This window comes from Schistocerca nitens, chromosome 1, assembly GCF_023898315.1.
Source record: "Schistocerca nitens isolate TAMUIC-IGC-003100 chromosome 1, iqSchNite1.1, whole genome shotgun sequence".
Lineage (NCBI taxonomy): Eukaryota > Metazoa > Arthropoda > Insecta > Orthoptera > Acrididae > Schistocerca > Schistocerca nitens.
Window position 1 is genome coordinate 1,077,801,819 of NC_064614.1, and position 16,222 is coordinate 1,077,818,040.

The following is a 16,222-nucleotide window of genomic DNA, read 5'->3' on the forward strand; positions in this document are numbered from 1 at the left end:
ACAGTAGGTACGGTAGAACCCTTACGTAACCACAAATGTAAAGTACCGAAGGCGATAGTATTTGAGCCTCCGTAAATGATATCCCTGCGTAATTTTCCATAATTTAAGAACATAAAGTCCTTTAGCGCTTCTCCACACATGTTTTCAAAGATATACCAAAAGCAGCGAGTTAAAGGACCCTTCTGTGTGCCCAAACTAAAGCTGAAAGAAGAATAAATACATAAAGAGAAAATTTTTACCCTTTCCTTTCCCTACAGAAGTAAAAATCAACGAAGTTGTTCAGACTTCAGCACCACCACCACAAAAAAAAGCGAGTGTATTTATGTTTTTCCCATTTTTGCTGCAGATCTGATGGTGGTCATTAAAGACCGAAACCGGTAATCTGTTAACAAAATGTTTGTGACCATAGACGTAAATTAAAGGAAACTTATTAAATAAATAAAAAATTAAAAACTGACATTTTCGATCAAATTCACGAAAATCCCCGCCTAAGCTCATCCTCTACTGTACCCAGCTTGTGTCTGCCGATGGGTTTTGGCATAGTCGTGAGCACGGGCTACCGCTCATTCTCGTGGCGCGCCTTTTCTCTCGGACGGCAGCACTGAGCGGAGGACGCGCGCACCGTGGGCAGCCGGGGGCAGGTGCAGTAGCAACGACTCCACGGCGGCCGCACACGCAGTAACGAGGGAGGCCGCTCGTCAAACAGCGCGCCCGCAGATGCGGCGTCGCGTATTCACGATTCAGCGGCTCGAGGCGGCAGCCGCTACAAATTACACGCCGGCCGCGGCCCTGCGCCTCCGATAAGAAGCGACCGGGCGGCGCCGGACGTCTCGACGCTTTTTGCTCGGCCCGCGGGGATTTGTATGCCAGCCAAAGCCTGAGTAATAAGTTTTATTTACGGCCGCGCCCTATCACGGCTCTGTAGTGTCTGTCCTCTTGTCTTCTCGGCGTTATCCGCTGAGTACAAGCTAGCCATCCGAGAAAATCACCAGGCACTAACATGCATCTACCTGTCTGAAAGTAAAAATTGCAGCGGAAAAATGTTCCAATTGGATCACCAAAGAGGCAACTATAAAAAAAGCACTGCGTCTTCAGGCCACGAGTGGTCTGCCGGGACCATCTGACCGCCGTGTCATCCTCAGTGGAGGATGCGGATAGGAGGTGTAAGTAGGCTGTTTAGGTTTTCTTATTGGTAACGCCACGTAGCGCTATGTACGAAAATCACTGGCTGTGCTGTGTGCAGTGTGTGGCTAGTTTGCATTGTTGTCTGCCATTGTAGTGTTGGGCAGCTGGATGTTAACAGCGCGTAGCGTTGCGCAGTTGGAAGTGAGCCGCCAGCAGTGGTGGATGTGGGGAGAGAGATGGCGGAATTTTGAGAGCGGACGATCTGGACGTATCTCATTAAGAAGGAGTAAACTTGTAAGACTGGATGTCATGAACTGATATATATATATATATAATGACTTTTGAACATTATTAAGATAAATACATTGTTTGTTCTCTATCAAAATCTTTCATTTGCTAACTGTGCCTATCAGTAGATAGTGCCTTCAGTACTTTGAATTATTTAGCTGGCAGTAGTGGCGCTCGCTGTATTGCAGTAGTTCGAGTAACGAAGATTTTTGTGGGGTAAGTGATTTGTGAAACGTATAGGTTAATGCTAGTCAGGGCCATTCTTTTGTAGGGATTTTCGAAAGTCAGATTGCGTTGCGCTAAAAATATTGTGTGTCATTTTAAGCACAGTCATGTATAATTGTTCAAAGGGGACGTTTCATAGAGGGGCAAGGGGTCAGCACACCGCTCTCCCGGTCGTTATGATGGTATTCTTGACCGAAGCCGCTACTATTCGGTCGAGTATCTCCTCAACTGGCATCACGAGGCTGAGTACACCCCGAAAAATGGCAACAACGCATGGCGGCCTGGATGGTCACCCATCCAAGCGCTGACCACGCCCGACAGCGCTTAACATCGGTGATCTCACGGGAACCGGTGTATCCACTGCGGCAAGGCCGTTGCCAAAGAGGCAACTATTCTCCTGTTTATTAAAAGACTCTGACTCAAAAGAGGAGAACCTGCTGCCTCATTCTACCTTCCTTAGCACCTTTAAAAATTCTCCCAAAAATTGTGCCTTGCGAACACACTGACGCTCTTTTCAACATGCAAATGAACGCCCACAAGCTCCCCTAACTGTAATTCGCGCTAGCCCATTGCTGTAAAAAAATGTGTGTGAAATCTTATGGTACTTAACTGCAAGGTCATCAGTTCCTAAGCTTACACACTACTTAACCTAAATTATCCTAAGGACAAACACACACACCCATGCCCGAGGGAGGACTCGAACCTCCGCCGGGACCAGCCGCACAGTCCATGACTGCAGCGCCTTAGACCGCTCGGCTAATCCCACGCGGCCCATTGCTGTAAGTCACCCATGTCCATCACCTCCCACTTGCACATTATCACTAACTCATTCTGCCCAACTCACTGTCATTATCTCTTTGTGTCTCTCTACCCGTCGTTGTCACGTGTCTCACAGCCACAATCTCCTGTTAAACTACTACTGCCTTCTCTCAGTGTCACTGTATCCCTCTTGCTCTCTCTTACTGGCACTATCTCATTCGTCCCTCCACACTGCTGTCTCTCTTACCATTGTCACCATCTCTCTCTTCCTTGTCGTCATTGTCACAGGCTCTGTCTCTCATTATGAATGGTTCTCACCCACCTCCGCTTATCCTTCTCTTTATTCCTCTCTCATTGGCACTGACCCCACCACTCTTTTCTTGGCATTGTTCTTTCTCCGTCAACTACGTACCACTGCTACTGTGTCCCTCTCTTTCCCTCACACTACCAGTGTCTCTCTTTTCCTATACCACAACCACTGTCTACTATCTTCCAGTTTTATTACTTTTCCGTCTCTTTATCACTGCCACTGTCACCTTCTCTCTCAGCATATAAAAGCGTCATTTTTTGTTCAAATGGCTCTGAGCACTATGGGACTTAACTTCTGAAGTCATCAGCCCCTTAGAACTTAGAACTACTTAAACATAACTAAACTAAGGACATCACACACATCCATGCCCGAGGCAGGATTCGAACCTGCGACCGTAGCGGTCGCGCGGTTCCAGACTGAAGCGCCTAGAACCGCTCGGCCAGCGCCATATTTGGGAACATTTTTAAATGTTCTGAGGAAGCGGAATGAGACAGCTGGTAATACACTTTTCTGTCATATTCTTTTAAAGAGGAACATATACGCGATTTTTGTTCTCCGATAGAAGCATATTTAGCTGGTTCCCTACTTGCTACAGCAGCGCATGCCATATGAAAAACCTTTATGGGTCAATAAAATTTTGATAGTTTACTTACGTGAAATTGAAATAACGCAGAACTACACAATTTTACACTGCAGACTGGATTCTAGGTTGACAAAAATTTTTCATGTGCTTCAGAACAATTATTACATGGGATTCCCGAAAACCTTCTCACGATAACGGAAACACTTTACAGCATATTTCTTCGTGTTATGTCGCGTTTACAACAACGTTTTCGCCTCACACTGTATTTTACGTGCGTATTTTACGTGTACAAGTAAGATAACTTTGAACCTTTGTTTCTCGAAAATCGATAATTTTCAAGATTGTTCGTGATCGGACTCTTAGGAAAATAAAGTAAAAATTTCAGCCATTTGCTGCGCATAGCCGTCTTACTATCTGCGGTTCGGCTTTGGTACAATCTACCCACTGCGAGCGCCTGCAGTAAACGATGGACAACGACGCCTGGCTTACGAGATTGACTGGCACCGCACAAAGACTCGGGACATCTTTATACAGGCTAAGACGCAACACGTATTTCGTTAAGGGTTCAATCTACCGACATGAGACTTTCGGTAAATGACAGAACGCACGAGAAGCACGTAATTTTGTTTATAGTTAATACTCTTAACTGCAACAGAAATACTGAAGCAAGTTGGTTTAATAAATTGGTACACTTTTCTAATGACAGTATTAAGTTCTTAGAAAGCCGACCGTAGACTCTTGTTAATGCTGGCGTTGGAACTTTTCACTACAGTACCTGACAAATTTGATAAAAGTGATAAAAGTAGGGCTCCACCGTTACATGCAGCAAGCGGACTAAAAAAAAAAAAAAGAGGGGGTCTCTGAGCACTATGATGGGATTTAACATCTGAGGTCATCAGTCACCTAGAACTTAGAACTACATAAACCTAACTAACCTAAGGACATCACACTCATCCATGCCCAAGGCAGGATTCGAACCTGCGACCGTAGCAGTCGTGCGGTTCCGGACTGAAGCGCCTAGAACCGCTCGGCTACCGCGGCCGGCTTAAGCGGACTCCAACTGCGTTCTTTCTCAGTCTTATAACGAGTCTCATAATCAGTAGGAGAATGCCACTGGACGTATTTGCTGTTGGTCGGTTACAGGGCAATGAACTCGCACAGAGGGAATGGCGTATGTCTCTGACTTTCCTGTTTCTGGTGTAATTTTCATGGACGACTGCGCACTGTTTCAGAGGACAGACCGCGTTGCTGAGGAATTTGAGAGGGAGACCATCACACGAATGGTGCGACTTGATCTGGAGAGGTGTTGGGCAGAGGGTTCCATGGTCAAGGATTCTTCAGAAATTGTAAATCTCACCGAGGGAAGGATACAGTGTCTAGAGAGTCACTGTAGAGACTCTCGTAGTAGGTCGGATGCACTCAGTGTTTTTTGTCTGCAGTGGACAATCGCCACTTCAAAAAATGTCATCACCACTCGACAGTGTGAGTGGGAAATCTTATGGGACTTAACTGCTAAGGTCATCAGTCCCTAAGCTTACACACTACTTACCCTAAATTATCAGGACAAACACACATACCCATGCCCGAGGGAGGACTCGAACGTCCGCCGGGACCAGCTGCACAGTCCATGACTGCAGCGCCTTAGACCGCTCGGCTAATCCCGCGCGGCCACACACGACAGTGTTCCGACCGTATCTTTTGTTATTATGTAACAGTCTACAGTGATGAATTTCTGGCTCTTCCTCCCTCCCTCCCCCCTCTCTCTCCTCTTCCTCTCTCTCTCTCTCTCTCTCTCTCTCTCTCTCGCTGTCTCTTCTTTCCCCCCCCCCCCCCCCTAGCCCTCACATCTCCCGTCGAATGGGGACCACTGTGTACACGATATGCCAATTTTTTTTGTAGCCCCCGGTTAGGAACTTCCTGGCTTTTCGTGTAATTACTGTCGTTGTAGATGTTTATACAGCCTTCAAGTCCATATTAACACAATTCGATCGATACGTTGTTCTTCCTTAGCTACCATCCAGTAGTGTGTGTGTTTGTGTGTCACTGCCTAATCAAGCAAAACGTACCTGTAAAACCGGCTCTGCAGTGTTCATGTTTCTTGCAACTTATAAGGCAAATATTGAATAAACAGTAAACATAGGAGCTCTTCTTTCTCAGGTATGTCCATACGCAACGGAACGCCAGTGGCTGACGGCAGCTGAGCGACGTAACTTTCTCGCGGTAAGCGCCCTCCATCGGAGCCCGCCTTCAGGAACGACTATTTACAAACTGTGCGAAAGATACTGTGTGCAAACTTGACACAAGATTTTAGCACGGAGTTCTCAAATACGTCACCGGGGGACTTAGAAAACACCATCCATTATGATATCGAGACAATGCAAGCTTGTAAATCACGCGCGCCGCAGGCGTCACGTCACACCGCCCTGCTGGCAGCGTCACTCTACTTTCATTGTTTAGCGGCGAGGCACGCCAAATATATGGCTGCCGTCTTACCGCCCGACCTCTAAACTGTTGCCCGTGATTAAATTACGGCCAAGTCCGCGGCGGCGTTTCGGCGCCCGAGCCCTGCGTGATTCATCAGGGACTCTTTCTAGCGTCCTAGAAGATATAATCTTTATCGGTTCAATAAGTACGAACCACGTACGCCTCGACGTGGATCAGATTCGGATCCAGGACAGAACAGTTCTACTCGAGTTTGTTCTGAGATCAACGCAGATTAACACTGCACTAGTTCGTCAACAAGTACGAAGCTCTATTTTGAGAATGTAGCCTGTACGCCGAGAACTTGTGTGTTTGAACGTCGCAGTGTTAAGTATTCGCAAGTCACTGTATAGTGCGAGGCGCAAGGTACATGCTACCAGTATTAGCGGTTTTTGAGTCCTATCCGATTTTCGTAAGGAGAGGAGGAATATATTCCTATGCCACTGTAAGCGCTGCAATCTCTGACATCGTATCGACAGTGGCAACAAAACTGTAGAACAATCTTCTTTGAATACTGTTTCTCTGAATTTCCCCCTTTGTTTTCGGGAGAGTGGAGAGAAAAATTACAATTTAAGTTCTGCGTGCATCTGTATTACACTTTCGTACGGACTATACCGCCATGATGCAATCCCAGCAGCGAGACTGCCATCATGCCTACTTGGTTTCTCCATAACCGCTGGAACAGTACTCTAGCATTATTCAAAGATTTTCAGCGACGTTGGCCGCAGACACTGATATGAATCAACGGCAACAGGTGAAAATTTACGCACGGCCAGGACTCGAACCCGGATCTCCTGCTTATCGCGGGCGGTCGCCTATACCACCTCGGCCATCCGAGCACGCTTCCTATCAGACCCAAATTCCCAGCCTGTTGCACACTAGTAGCGTAGCCTCATCTACTTATCAACACCTCACTCGCAGTTTCGGATTCCCGTAAGAGATCGGGCTTTGTGTGCATCTGCACTGGAAGAATGAATCATGGGTCATCGCACCATAGTGCACATGTCCGAAAGAACAGACACCACATACACATGGTGTAACAGATAGAAGTGCTACCTTAATATGTACACACATCAGTGTGTTGGTGGTGTTTCCTCTACGTCCTAACAGTCTTGCAGCAAACATATCACATAATCTACTACCTGATGTATTCTGCATGGTTGTAACTGTACCAATAAGTGGATTACGCCTGTAAACACAGACTAACCATTTTGCGTCCACATTTCAACTCCTGACCTGCTGCCCAGAGGAAAATAAGCATTAATGGCTTGCCCTTGCCACATTTTCTTGGAGGTACTACCCACCTAAAAACATACAACTGCTAATAGCTACGAGGGTAAGTCAATTATTATCCGCAAAGTAGTCATAAAATTTTATTGTAATCAAATAGGAAACTTACAAGAACATCATTTTTCGACGTAATCTCCTTGCGTTTGAACGCACTTGGTCCATCGTTGTACAAGCTTCCTGATGCCCTCATAAAAGAAGGTTCTCGGTTGAGCTGCGAGCCAGGAATGCGCCACTTCTTTCACTGCTTCGACCGAGGCAAATCGACGGCCCCTTAATGCCTGTTTGAGTGGACCAAACAAGTGATAGAAGTGGCAAGATCGGGACTATATGGAGGATGATCCAGTACTTCAAATTTGAGGTTCTGGAGCGTTCCAACAGTGTGGGCAGCAGTATGCGGACGGGCATTGTCGTGCAACAACAAACACCTTTCAACAGCAATCCTCGGCGTTTGCTTCGAATTGCTGGCTTTAGCCTGGCAGTAAGCATCTCATTGTAACGTACACTGTTTACTGCTGTGCCCCTTTTCCCATAATGTTCTAGTACTGGACCCTGTGCGTCCCAAAAAATCGTAAGCATCAGTTTTAATGCGGACGGATGGGTCTTGAACTTTTTCTTGCACGGCGAATTTGGATGTTTCGATTCCATACTCTGCCGTTTACTCTCCGGCTAGTAATGATCGATCCATTTTTCGTCACTATTAATGATTCTGTCTAAGAAGTTTTCCCATTAGTTACCATAGCGATCCAGATGCCTTTTGCAGATGCCCAAGCGCGTTTGTTTATGCAACTGTGTGAGTTGTTTTGGGACCGATCTTGCACAAACTTTATGAAACGCAAGTCTGTTGTGGATGATTTCTTAGGCAGAACCGTGACTAATTTGCAGACGATATGCCACTTCGTCAATAGCTAATCGTCTGTCTAAGAGAATCATTTCACGTGAGCACTCAATGGTTTCTTCATTTGCGGCGGTAAACGGTCGTCCGACTCCTTCATCGTTCCTAACACTCGTGCGACCATTTAGGAATTTTTCAATCCATTCGTAGACCCTCCATTCTGGCAAAACACTGTTCCCGTACTGTACCGAAAGTCTTCGATGAATTTCGGCCCCTGATACGCCATCCGACCACAAAAAACGGATCACTGAACGTTGCTCTTCTTTGGTGCAAATAGACAGCGGAGCAGCCATGATTAACAGCACGGCAGCGATAACGAAACTAACCTAGCAGTCTGAAAATTGCGAAGACATAACAATAAATAAACAAAGCATGCGTCATCAACGTAAAACGACAGTACTACCAAACCAAACAAAAATATAACTAGATTGCGGATAATAATTGACTTATCCTCGTATAATTGTTAGTCTGCAAATGACGTAAAGACTGATGTAGTGTCGTTCAGTACAGCGCCCTCAGTCACCAATAGAAATATCTGCCTCTATACCCATTACACCACGTATATACAATGAATCACACTAATGTTCTACACTTCTGCTGCATACTTCTGTGAACTCTGAAAATTAGGACAGAGAGATGACAGAGCCTGTGCTGTGGTAGCAGGTTCTGAGTCTTACCTGTTAAGAGCGTTACGCGAGAAGGACAAGTTTCTGGTTAGAATCCTGCTGTGGCGCATAGTTTTAATGTGCCACGAATATTCAATAATTACTCCCTCAATAGCAGAGCTGAAAATATGGCTGCTAAAGAGGTGCCACCGAATATCTTAAACCGCATATGGAATGGAGTATCAGATGCGATGTGGGCCTCTCCCAAACACAACTCACGCAAGAATTAACACGAACAAAATTCTAACCTGGAAGTTTTTATATGAGAACGAATTTTCAGCAGGATTGTGGAATAATGCCAACAAAATTAGTACGCCCTAAGATTGACTGTCTTCATCAGTGAGGTAATGGCAACACTGATGAATAGAGCCAAGTATGCCAAAGACAACTAATTTGAAAGATTAGAAGTTGCCAACTAACAAACAAGAACTTATTTCCTATGTTGGAAATACAAGCATTCGAATAACGGTGCAAGATACGGATTATGTAAAAGAAGGAAGTGTCTGGTAGGAAAAGTTGTGTTTTGTGTATATGGTTTACTTTGTATTATTTGAGCCAGTAAGATCTATCTCAGTATTTCGGTAATGGAGCCCACAGCAGAGGAGTAGAACCATTTTGGGCACGTCTAAGTCTTCTGAAGAGCTGTAACCAAACTCGCCAGGTCTTCGTCAGTGCCGCGTGGGATTAGCCGAGCGGTCTTACACGCTGCAGTCACGTACTGTGCGGCTGGTCCCGGCGGAGATTCGAGTCCTCCCTCGGGCATGGGTATGTGTGTTTGTCCTTAGGATAATTTAGGTTAAGTAGTGTGTAAGCTTAGGGACTGATGACCTTAGCAGTTACGTCCCATAAGATTTCATACACTTTTGAACATTTCTTCGTCAGTGTATCAGACTATCTTCACAATTACGATGTAACAACGGTAGTCGAACGAAGCGTCCACGGCTTGTTTTGAGAGAAGACTCGCTACTTTCCTCAGTATAGTGTGCTCCATAGGAGCGTGACGTGCTAACATTGCAGTAGAACTACATCAAAAGCTAGGAGAAGCGGCTGGTATTGTCATGCCACACAAAAACTTTCATTTGCTATTCGAGAAGGGCAAATTTCTCTGACTGCCATTCGAAAAGCTTCTGTCTACCAATCAGCACGATTTTAGAAAATATCGCTCTTCCAAACTCAGATTGCCCTTTTCTCGCAAGATACACTGCGAACTGTGGGTGAAGGGCAACAGGCGGGTTTCATATTCCTAAATTTCCGAAATGCATTTGACACGGTGCTCAACTCCAGTACGACGGTAGGAGCACAAGGAATAGGGCCCCAGACATGAGTGGCTCGAAGATATCAAGTAACAGAACCCCGTACTTTGTCCTCTATGGCGAGTGTTCATCAGAGGCAAGGGTATCGTCCCCAATGCCGCAGGGAAGTGTGAGAAGACTGCTGTTGGTCGGCCGGAGTGGCCGAGCGGTTCTAGGCGTACAGTCTGGAACCGCGCGACCGCTACGCTCGCAGGTTCGGATCCTGGGTCGGGCATGGATGTGTGTGATGTCCTTAGGTTAGTTAGGTTTAAGTAGTTCTAAGTTCTAGGGGACTGATGACGTCAGAAGTTAAGTCCCATAGTGCTCAGAGCCATTTGAACCATTTTTGAGGAGCGCTATTGTTTTCCACACAGATAAACGATCTGACGGACTTCGTAAGCAGTCATCAGCGGCTGTTTGCTGATGATACTGTGGTGTACGAGGTCATCGATCAGTGACTGTAGGAAGATAGGAGGGTACAAGAAGACTTAGACAAAATTTGCAACTGGTTTGATAAAATGAAGCTAGCGCTAAATTTAAATTAATGCAGATGATTACGAAAAAATCCCGAAATGTTCGAATACAGCGTCAGCAGTGTACTTCTTGATACAGTCACATCGGATTAACCTAGGCGTTACGTTCAAAGCGTTATGAAATAGAACAAGCATGTAAGAATTGTAGTAGGGTAGGCGAATGGTCGATTTCGGTTTATTGGGCACATTTTAGGTAGATGTGGCTCTTCTGTAAAGGAGATCGCATACAGGACACTAGTAGGACCCCTTCAGGAGTACTGCTCGAGTGTCTGGGATATGCCGCCCGGTGTGGCCGAGCGGTTCTGGGCGCTTCAGTCTGGAACCGCGCAAGCGCTACGGTCGCAGGTTCGAATCCTGCCTCGAGTATGGATGTGTGTGATGTCCTAGGTTAGTTAGGCTTAAGTAGTTCTAAGTTCTAGGGGGCTCATGACCTCCGATGTTAAGTCCCATAGTTCTCAGAGCCATTTGATTTGTCTGGGATACGCACCAGGTTGGCTTAAAGGAAGACATCGAAGCAGTTCAGAGGTGGGCTGCTAGATTTGTTGCCGGTAGGTTCGAACAACACATAGGTATTACGGAAATAGGAATCCCTGGAGGGACGGCGATTTTTTTTTTTTCAGGAACATTATCGAGAAAATTTAGTGAACAGGCATTTGAAGCTGACTGTAGTACGGTTCTACTGCCGCCAACGAACATTTTTCATAAAGACCACGAGGTAAGAGAAGAGACTCCTACGGAAGCATGTAGACAGTCGTTTTTCCCCCGTTCTGTTGGAGAGTGGAACAGGGAAGGAGATGACTAGTAGTGACACAGGGTTCCCTCCGCCATGCGCCATACGGTGGCTAGAGTATCTATGTAGATTTACGAAAGGGTTGCCTTTTATTCGGTCAGATGAGACACTTTTTACCTCTAAAATGCTGAGGTTTATCTGCGTGTTCTGTTGGCGTGTCCTACACACGATACGACGAACCCTCTAATATTGCTTCGTATACAGGAAAAATACGAAATGAACTGTGGCGTTAGCCAGAGATCTAAGAGCGAACCTGTCGGACGCCTTCTCAAGGAGCAGATTGACGGCTTCTTTTCCAATCGGCAGTGGCGCAAGGCGCACGTGAGAAAGAAATATGCAGGCAGGCAGTACCGTGTGTCATTGGGCCTCCCGGATGTGACCCCGTGACCTCGCGTGGCTAGATTTACGACCGTCCTCCGCCGCCCATGCCGCAGGCCCAATGCCATAATCCCGCCAGCTATTCGGGCTGGGACACTCTCCTCCCTCTCTCTCTCTCTCTTAATTACTTGAGTATTTTCGCTGCGAGAGGCGGAACTCCGCTTTGACACCGTGAATCATACAAGTAACATTATCATTGGCATCATTAATTTGAGTAATTCATTGTCGGATCAGGCTTTTCGCTAAAACCACACACACACACACACACACACACACACACTGTGGAAGATAAACTACGTCTGCATTGGCACTACGGTGAAAAACAGCCCTTCATCTGTTAGAAATCCTTTCAATGGTTTATATAATTGCTGCAAAAAGAAAAGAATTAGCAAGACTTTGGTATTAATTTAGGGGCTTGAATAAAGATCCGGTACTGTCGATATCGTCACATTAGTTGGGCAGGAGGAAGGCGTGGAGGGAAGACGTTATTAATACTAACTCAAATGACTTCTTTCGTCAGCATCTCGAATAAAATGGCTCTGAACACTATGGAACTTTACTTCTGAGGTCATCAGTCCCCTAGAACTTAGAACTACTTAAACCTAACTAACCTAAAGGCATCACACACATCCATGCCCGAGGCAGGATTCGAACCTGCGACCGTACCGGTCGCGCGGTTCCAGACTGTAGCGCCTAGAACCGCTCGGCCACTCCGGCCGGCATGTCGCATATCTGAAATGAATTTAATGCGCCCCCGGAACAGAATGTAGGTACGCTGCATCTAATACGGTACAAGGAGAAGCGATGATTTCATGTGAAACCGTAAATCTCACAAGGTACATCGTTTAAGCTCCCGTCTCCTTGGAGATTATGTGGGTTACTTAATGTTTATTATGTTACATTCCTCTTGTTTTAGTTGACAGTGTATATCGAGACTTCGTTCATTGTTAAATGCAATGGTGTGGTACTAACTGATGGAGACGCATTAAGAACTGGTAAAATTTAATTTACTTCCTTTATCACACTGCACAAACGTAAACACACTATTATCCAAACTGTGTGCCACTATTATTAAACATAGAGATAAATCCTTCGCTACGCAACGGCCTTTGGCTCACGCAGCCTATACCTTCCGCAGCCTCTCAACAACTGCCTCTGCTTGCGACCCTCGCGCCACTGGGCATTGTCGCCCTCCAAAGAACAACTCAGTACCCTCACAATCGCCAAGATATTACTGCCTCCCATATATGCCTATATCTCACAATATGACCACGATACATTCAAGACCAAAACCAGCCTTACAGATACTTATCATCAGTCGATCCTCCCACGCACATTTCGCGAGTGGAATAAAAAAAAAGAATGAATATCAGGGTCGATATTGGCATATGATTGCTTCCTCCCCACCCTATGATGGCTCCTTCCGTCGTTGAACGTGCTGCACCGAAATTTTAACAGCAGGACTTTTCGTGATGATCAACGTCTGTCTTGTAACGTCCGACACGCTAAAATTAGAGAAATTCCGAACTATGAAGACGGCAGCTGACAGTCTTTGTTCCCTCGTACATCGAAGAAGCAGTAACGGAAATGAAAGCAAGGTGAAAAGGACTGGCATTAAATTCAGAGCGAAAGGAAATCAATGATAAGATTCACTGATGACACTTTATCCTCAGTGACAATAAATAAATGGTTATTGGTAGTCTTCTGCAGAATCGAAGATTTTATGTCTCCCTAAATGGTAAGAACAGTAGATGGCGACTGCAGAAGAATGGCTTACCACAAGGAAGTGTACTTTCTCCCATCCTTTATAATGTGTACACTAATGACCAACCTATACCTCAAGATGCAAGACTGTTCGTATATGCTGATGACACAGCTGTGGTGGTCCAGGGGTGCAATTTTGATGCAGCATCTGGAAATGTCTCTGGAGCGCTTGAAGAACTGGCTCAATACTACGACGCCAATCACCTCAAGCCAAACCCTGACAAAAACCAAGTATGTGCTTTCCATCTGCGCAATAGAGATGCTGCAGTTGAGCTCGACGTTACATGGCAAGGTAAGAAGCTAAAGCACTGCCCAACACCTAAATACCTTGGGGTGTGTTTGACAGAACGCTTTCCTTCAAGCAGCATTGCCAAAACACCAAGGCTAAAGTCTGCTCCAGGAATAACATCATCCGCAGGCTGACAAACTATGAATGGGGAGCTCAACCATCAGTACTGAGAACATCAGCACTTGCTCTGTGTGTTCCTGCAGCAGACTATGCAGCGCCAGTATGGGAAGCATCTGCACATGCTAAACAGGTTGATGTAAGTGTAAATGAGACAATGCGAATTGTTACAAGCTGTCTCAGACACACACCAACGGGTAATTTGTACCTACTTGCTGGAATTACACCATCCAAGATCAGAAGGCAGGTGGCAGCAGACGATGAGAGAACAAATAAAGAAACAGATTCTCGACACCCACTGAATGGGCACGTCACCCAGGCTCGGAGGCTTAAGTCTAGAAATAGCTTTATTGCAAGAACCAAGATCCTTGACGGTTCACAGGAAGATAATAGAGTCCGTAAATGGGAGAATGAACAAACCACACTACAGATAATACCAAAAGAGCAAATGGCACCTGGAAACAAACTTCCTTATACAGTGTGGAGAACACTAAATAGGCTGAGGGCTGGTGTACCCAGATGCAAAACTAATCTGTGCAAGTGGGGACTGCTGACTAACGATGACGACGTTCTTTGCGGATGCGGAGAGGTACAAGACGAGGCACAACTGCTCATGTGCCGACTACTGCCGGAGCCCTGCAGTTTTAGTGACCTGCTACAAGCCAACGACAAAGCCGTAGCGGTGGCTATTGGAAAAATAAAATTTGATCTGGACACGGAAAAGTAAAGTGACAATAAAGAAGAATTACAGGATATGTTGAATGGAATGAACAGTCTAATGAGAAGCCACTGTGAGCGTGAACCAAATAAAGACGAAAAGAATAAGGAATAGCAGAGATTAGCGATAAACCTGACAGCAAAATTGATGAGCACGAGGAACACTAACCAAACGAATTCTGCTATCAAAATGTTCAAATGTGTGTGAAATCTTATGGGACTCAACTGCTAAGGTCATCAGTCCCTAAGCTTACACACTACTTAAATTATCCTAAGGACAAACACTCACACCCATGCCCGAGGGAGGACTCGAACCTCCGCCGGGACCAGCCGCACAATCCACGACTGCAGCGCCCTATACCGCTCGGCTAATCCTGCGCGGCTCTGCTATCTTTGATGAAAAATAATGTATAGCGGATAAGCTAGAAGGACATTAAAAACAAAGGTAAAGAGGGCATTTCTGGCCAAAAGAAATCTGTTAGTATCACGCATAGGCCTTAAATTGAGGAGGAAATCTTTGAGGCCGTAGTTTGGAGCGCAGTACTGTATGGTAGCGAATCATGGACTGTGGGAAAGGCCTTTCAGATGTGGTGCTACAGGAGGATGTTGTAATTATAACGGAGATGCTTGAGCATCTCCACGACGCTCTTACACTTTGTAAACGAGCAGTGATCAAAGGAGTAGTTCTTTTCAGAACTGTTCTTTTACGAATCGTACCTGATAGGTGACCGGATTTGTCTTCTTTTATGAGTCGTACCTGATAGGTGACCGGACTGAGATGCATAGTTCGAATCAACCAACATTTTACAAGTTATCGTATTCATGCACGAGTAACATTTCCCACATAATTCTTCTGATGAACCTCAGTTTGCCAATGCCTAAAGCTAGATTTATGTATTTGTTCCGCTTCAAATTGCACCGAACGCCCAGCTATTAGATATTTTACAGGCCGATTATTTCCAGTGACTGATTGCCAAAGGAGCAACGACGCCATAATGACTCTTTTCAACTGCTTACGCGCAATGAATTACATTGTTTACGTTGAAAGTCAGATGCTGCGTCATTTAGCTAATGTCGATCGTCTGCTGGCGTAGTACTTTCGCCACAACTTTCAGGCCTTGCAACGACTCGCGCAAGTATATCCCGAATATCTACAATGGACTTGCAACGCTGTTCACCAGATTATAGACACATTTATGGAATCCTCGTGAGCTTTTCCACAGCTGGATAGAGGCCTCCTCTACACTTGGCGGTCGACAGGTATGCGCATCACGGATGTTGTACATCCGTAAGGTCGCCCTCATCTCTCAGTATTCAGCAAAAGCCTTAAATGGTTCATCTGCCACCCTGCATGCTCCATCCAACATCATTTCATTATCATTACGGCCATAATCACGCTATGTGCTGAAATCTATAGCCTGATACACCAGCCGTTCTCGGTAATTGCTGACATTTCCCCATTGCTCGCTGACTAACCCTCAGTTTTTGAATTGTTTTCGCATTACCATCAGTCAAAGCGCTATTAAAATGTTATAGTCTGGTTATGTGACTTCACTGTTAATTTTTACTGTTAGCATTCCAATGTGTTCATTACACAGTACTTCAGTCTCGCTGTAGTTTATTTTCTAGCTTTAGATGACTTCACCACATATTATTTTAGGCTTACGTTTACACAGGGGGTTTCACAATTCCTATCAAAGGCTTTCAGAAGTTGTAAAGGGGAG

General features: G+C 45.5%; 1 pseudogene; it reads right to left on the reverse strand.

The window, feature by feature from the left end:
* Window positions 1-1,899: 1,899 nt before the first annotated feature.
* On the reverse strand, window positions 1,900-2,017 carry LOC126208632 (5S ribosomal RNA; annotated as a pseudogene).
* Between the last annotated feature and the right edge of the window lie 14,205 nt (window positions 2,018-16,222).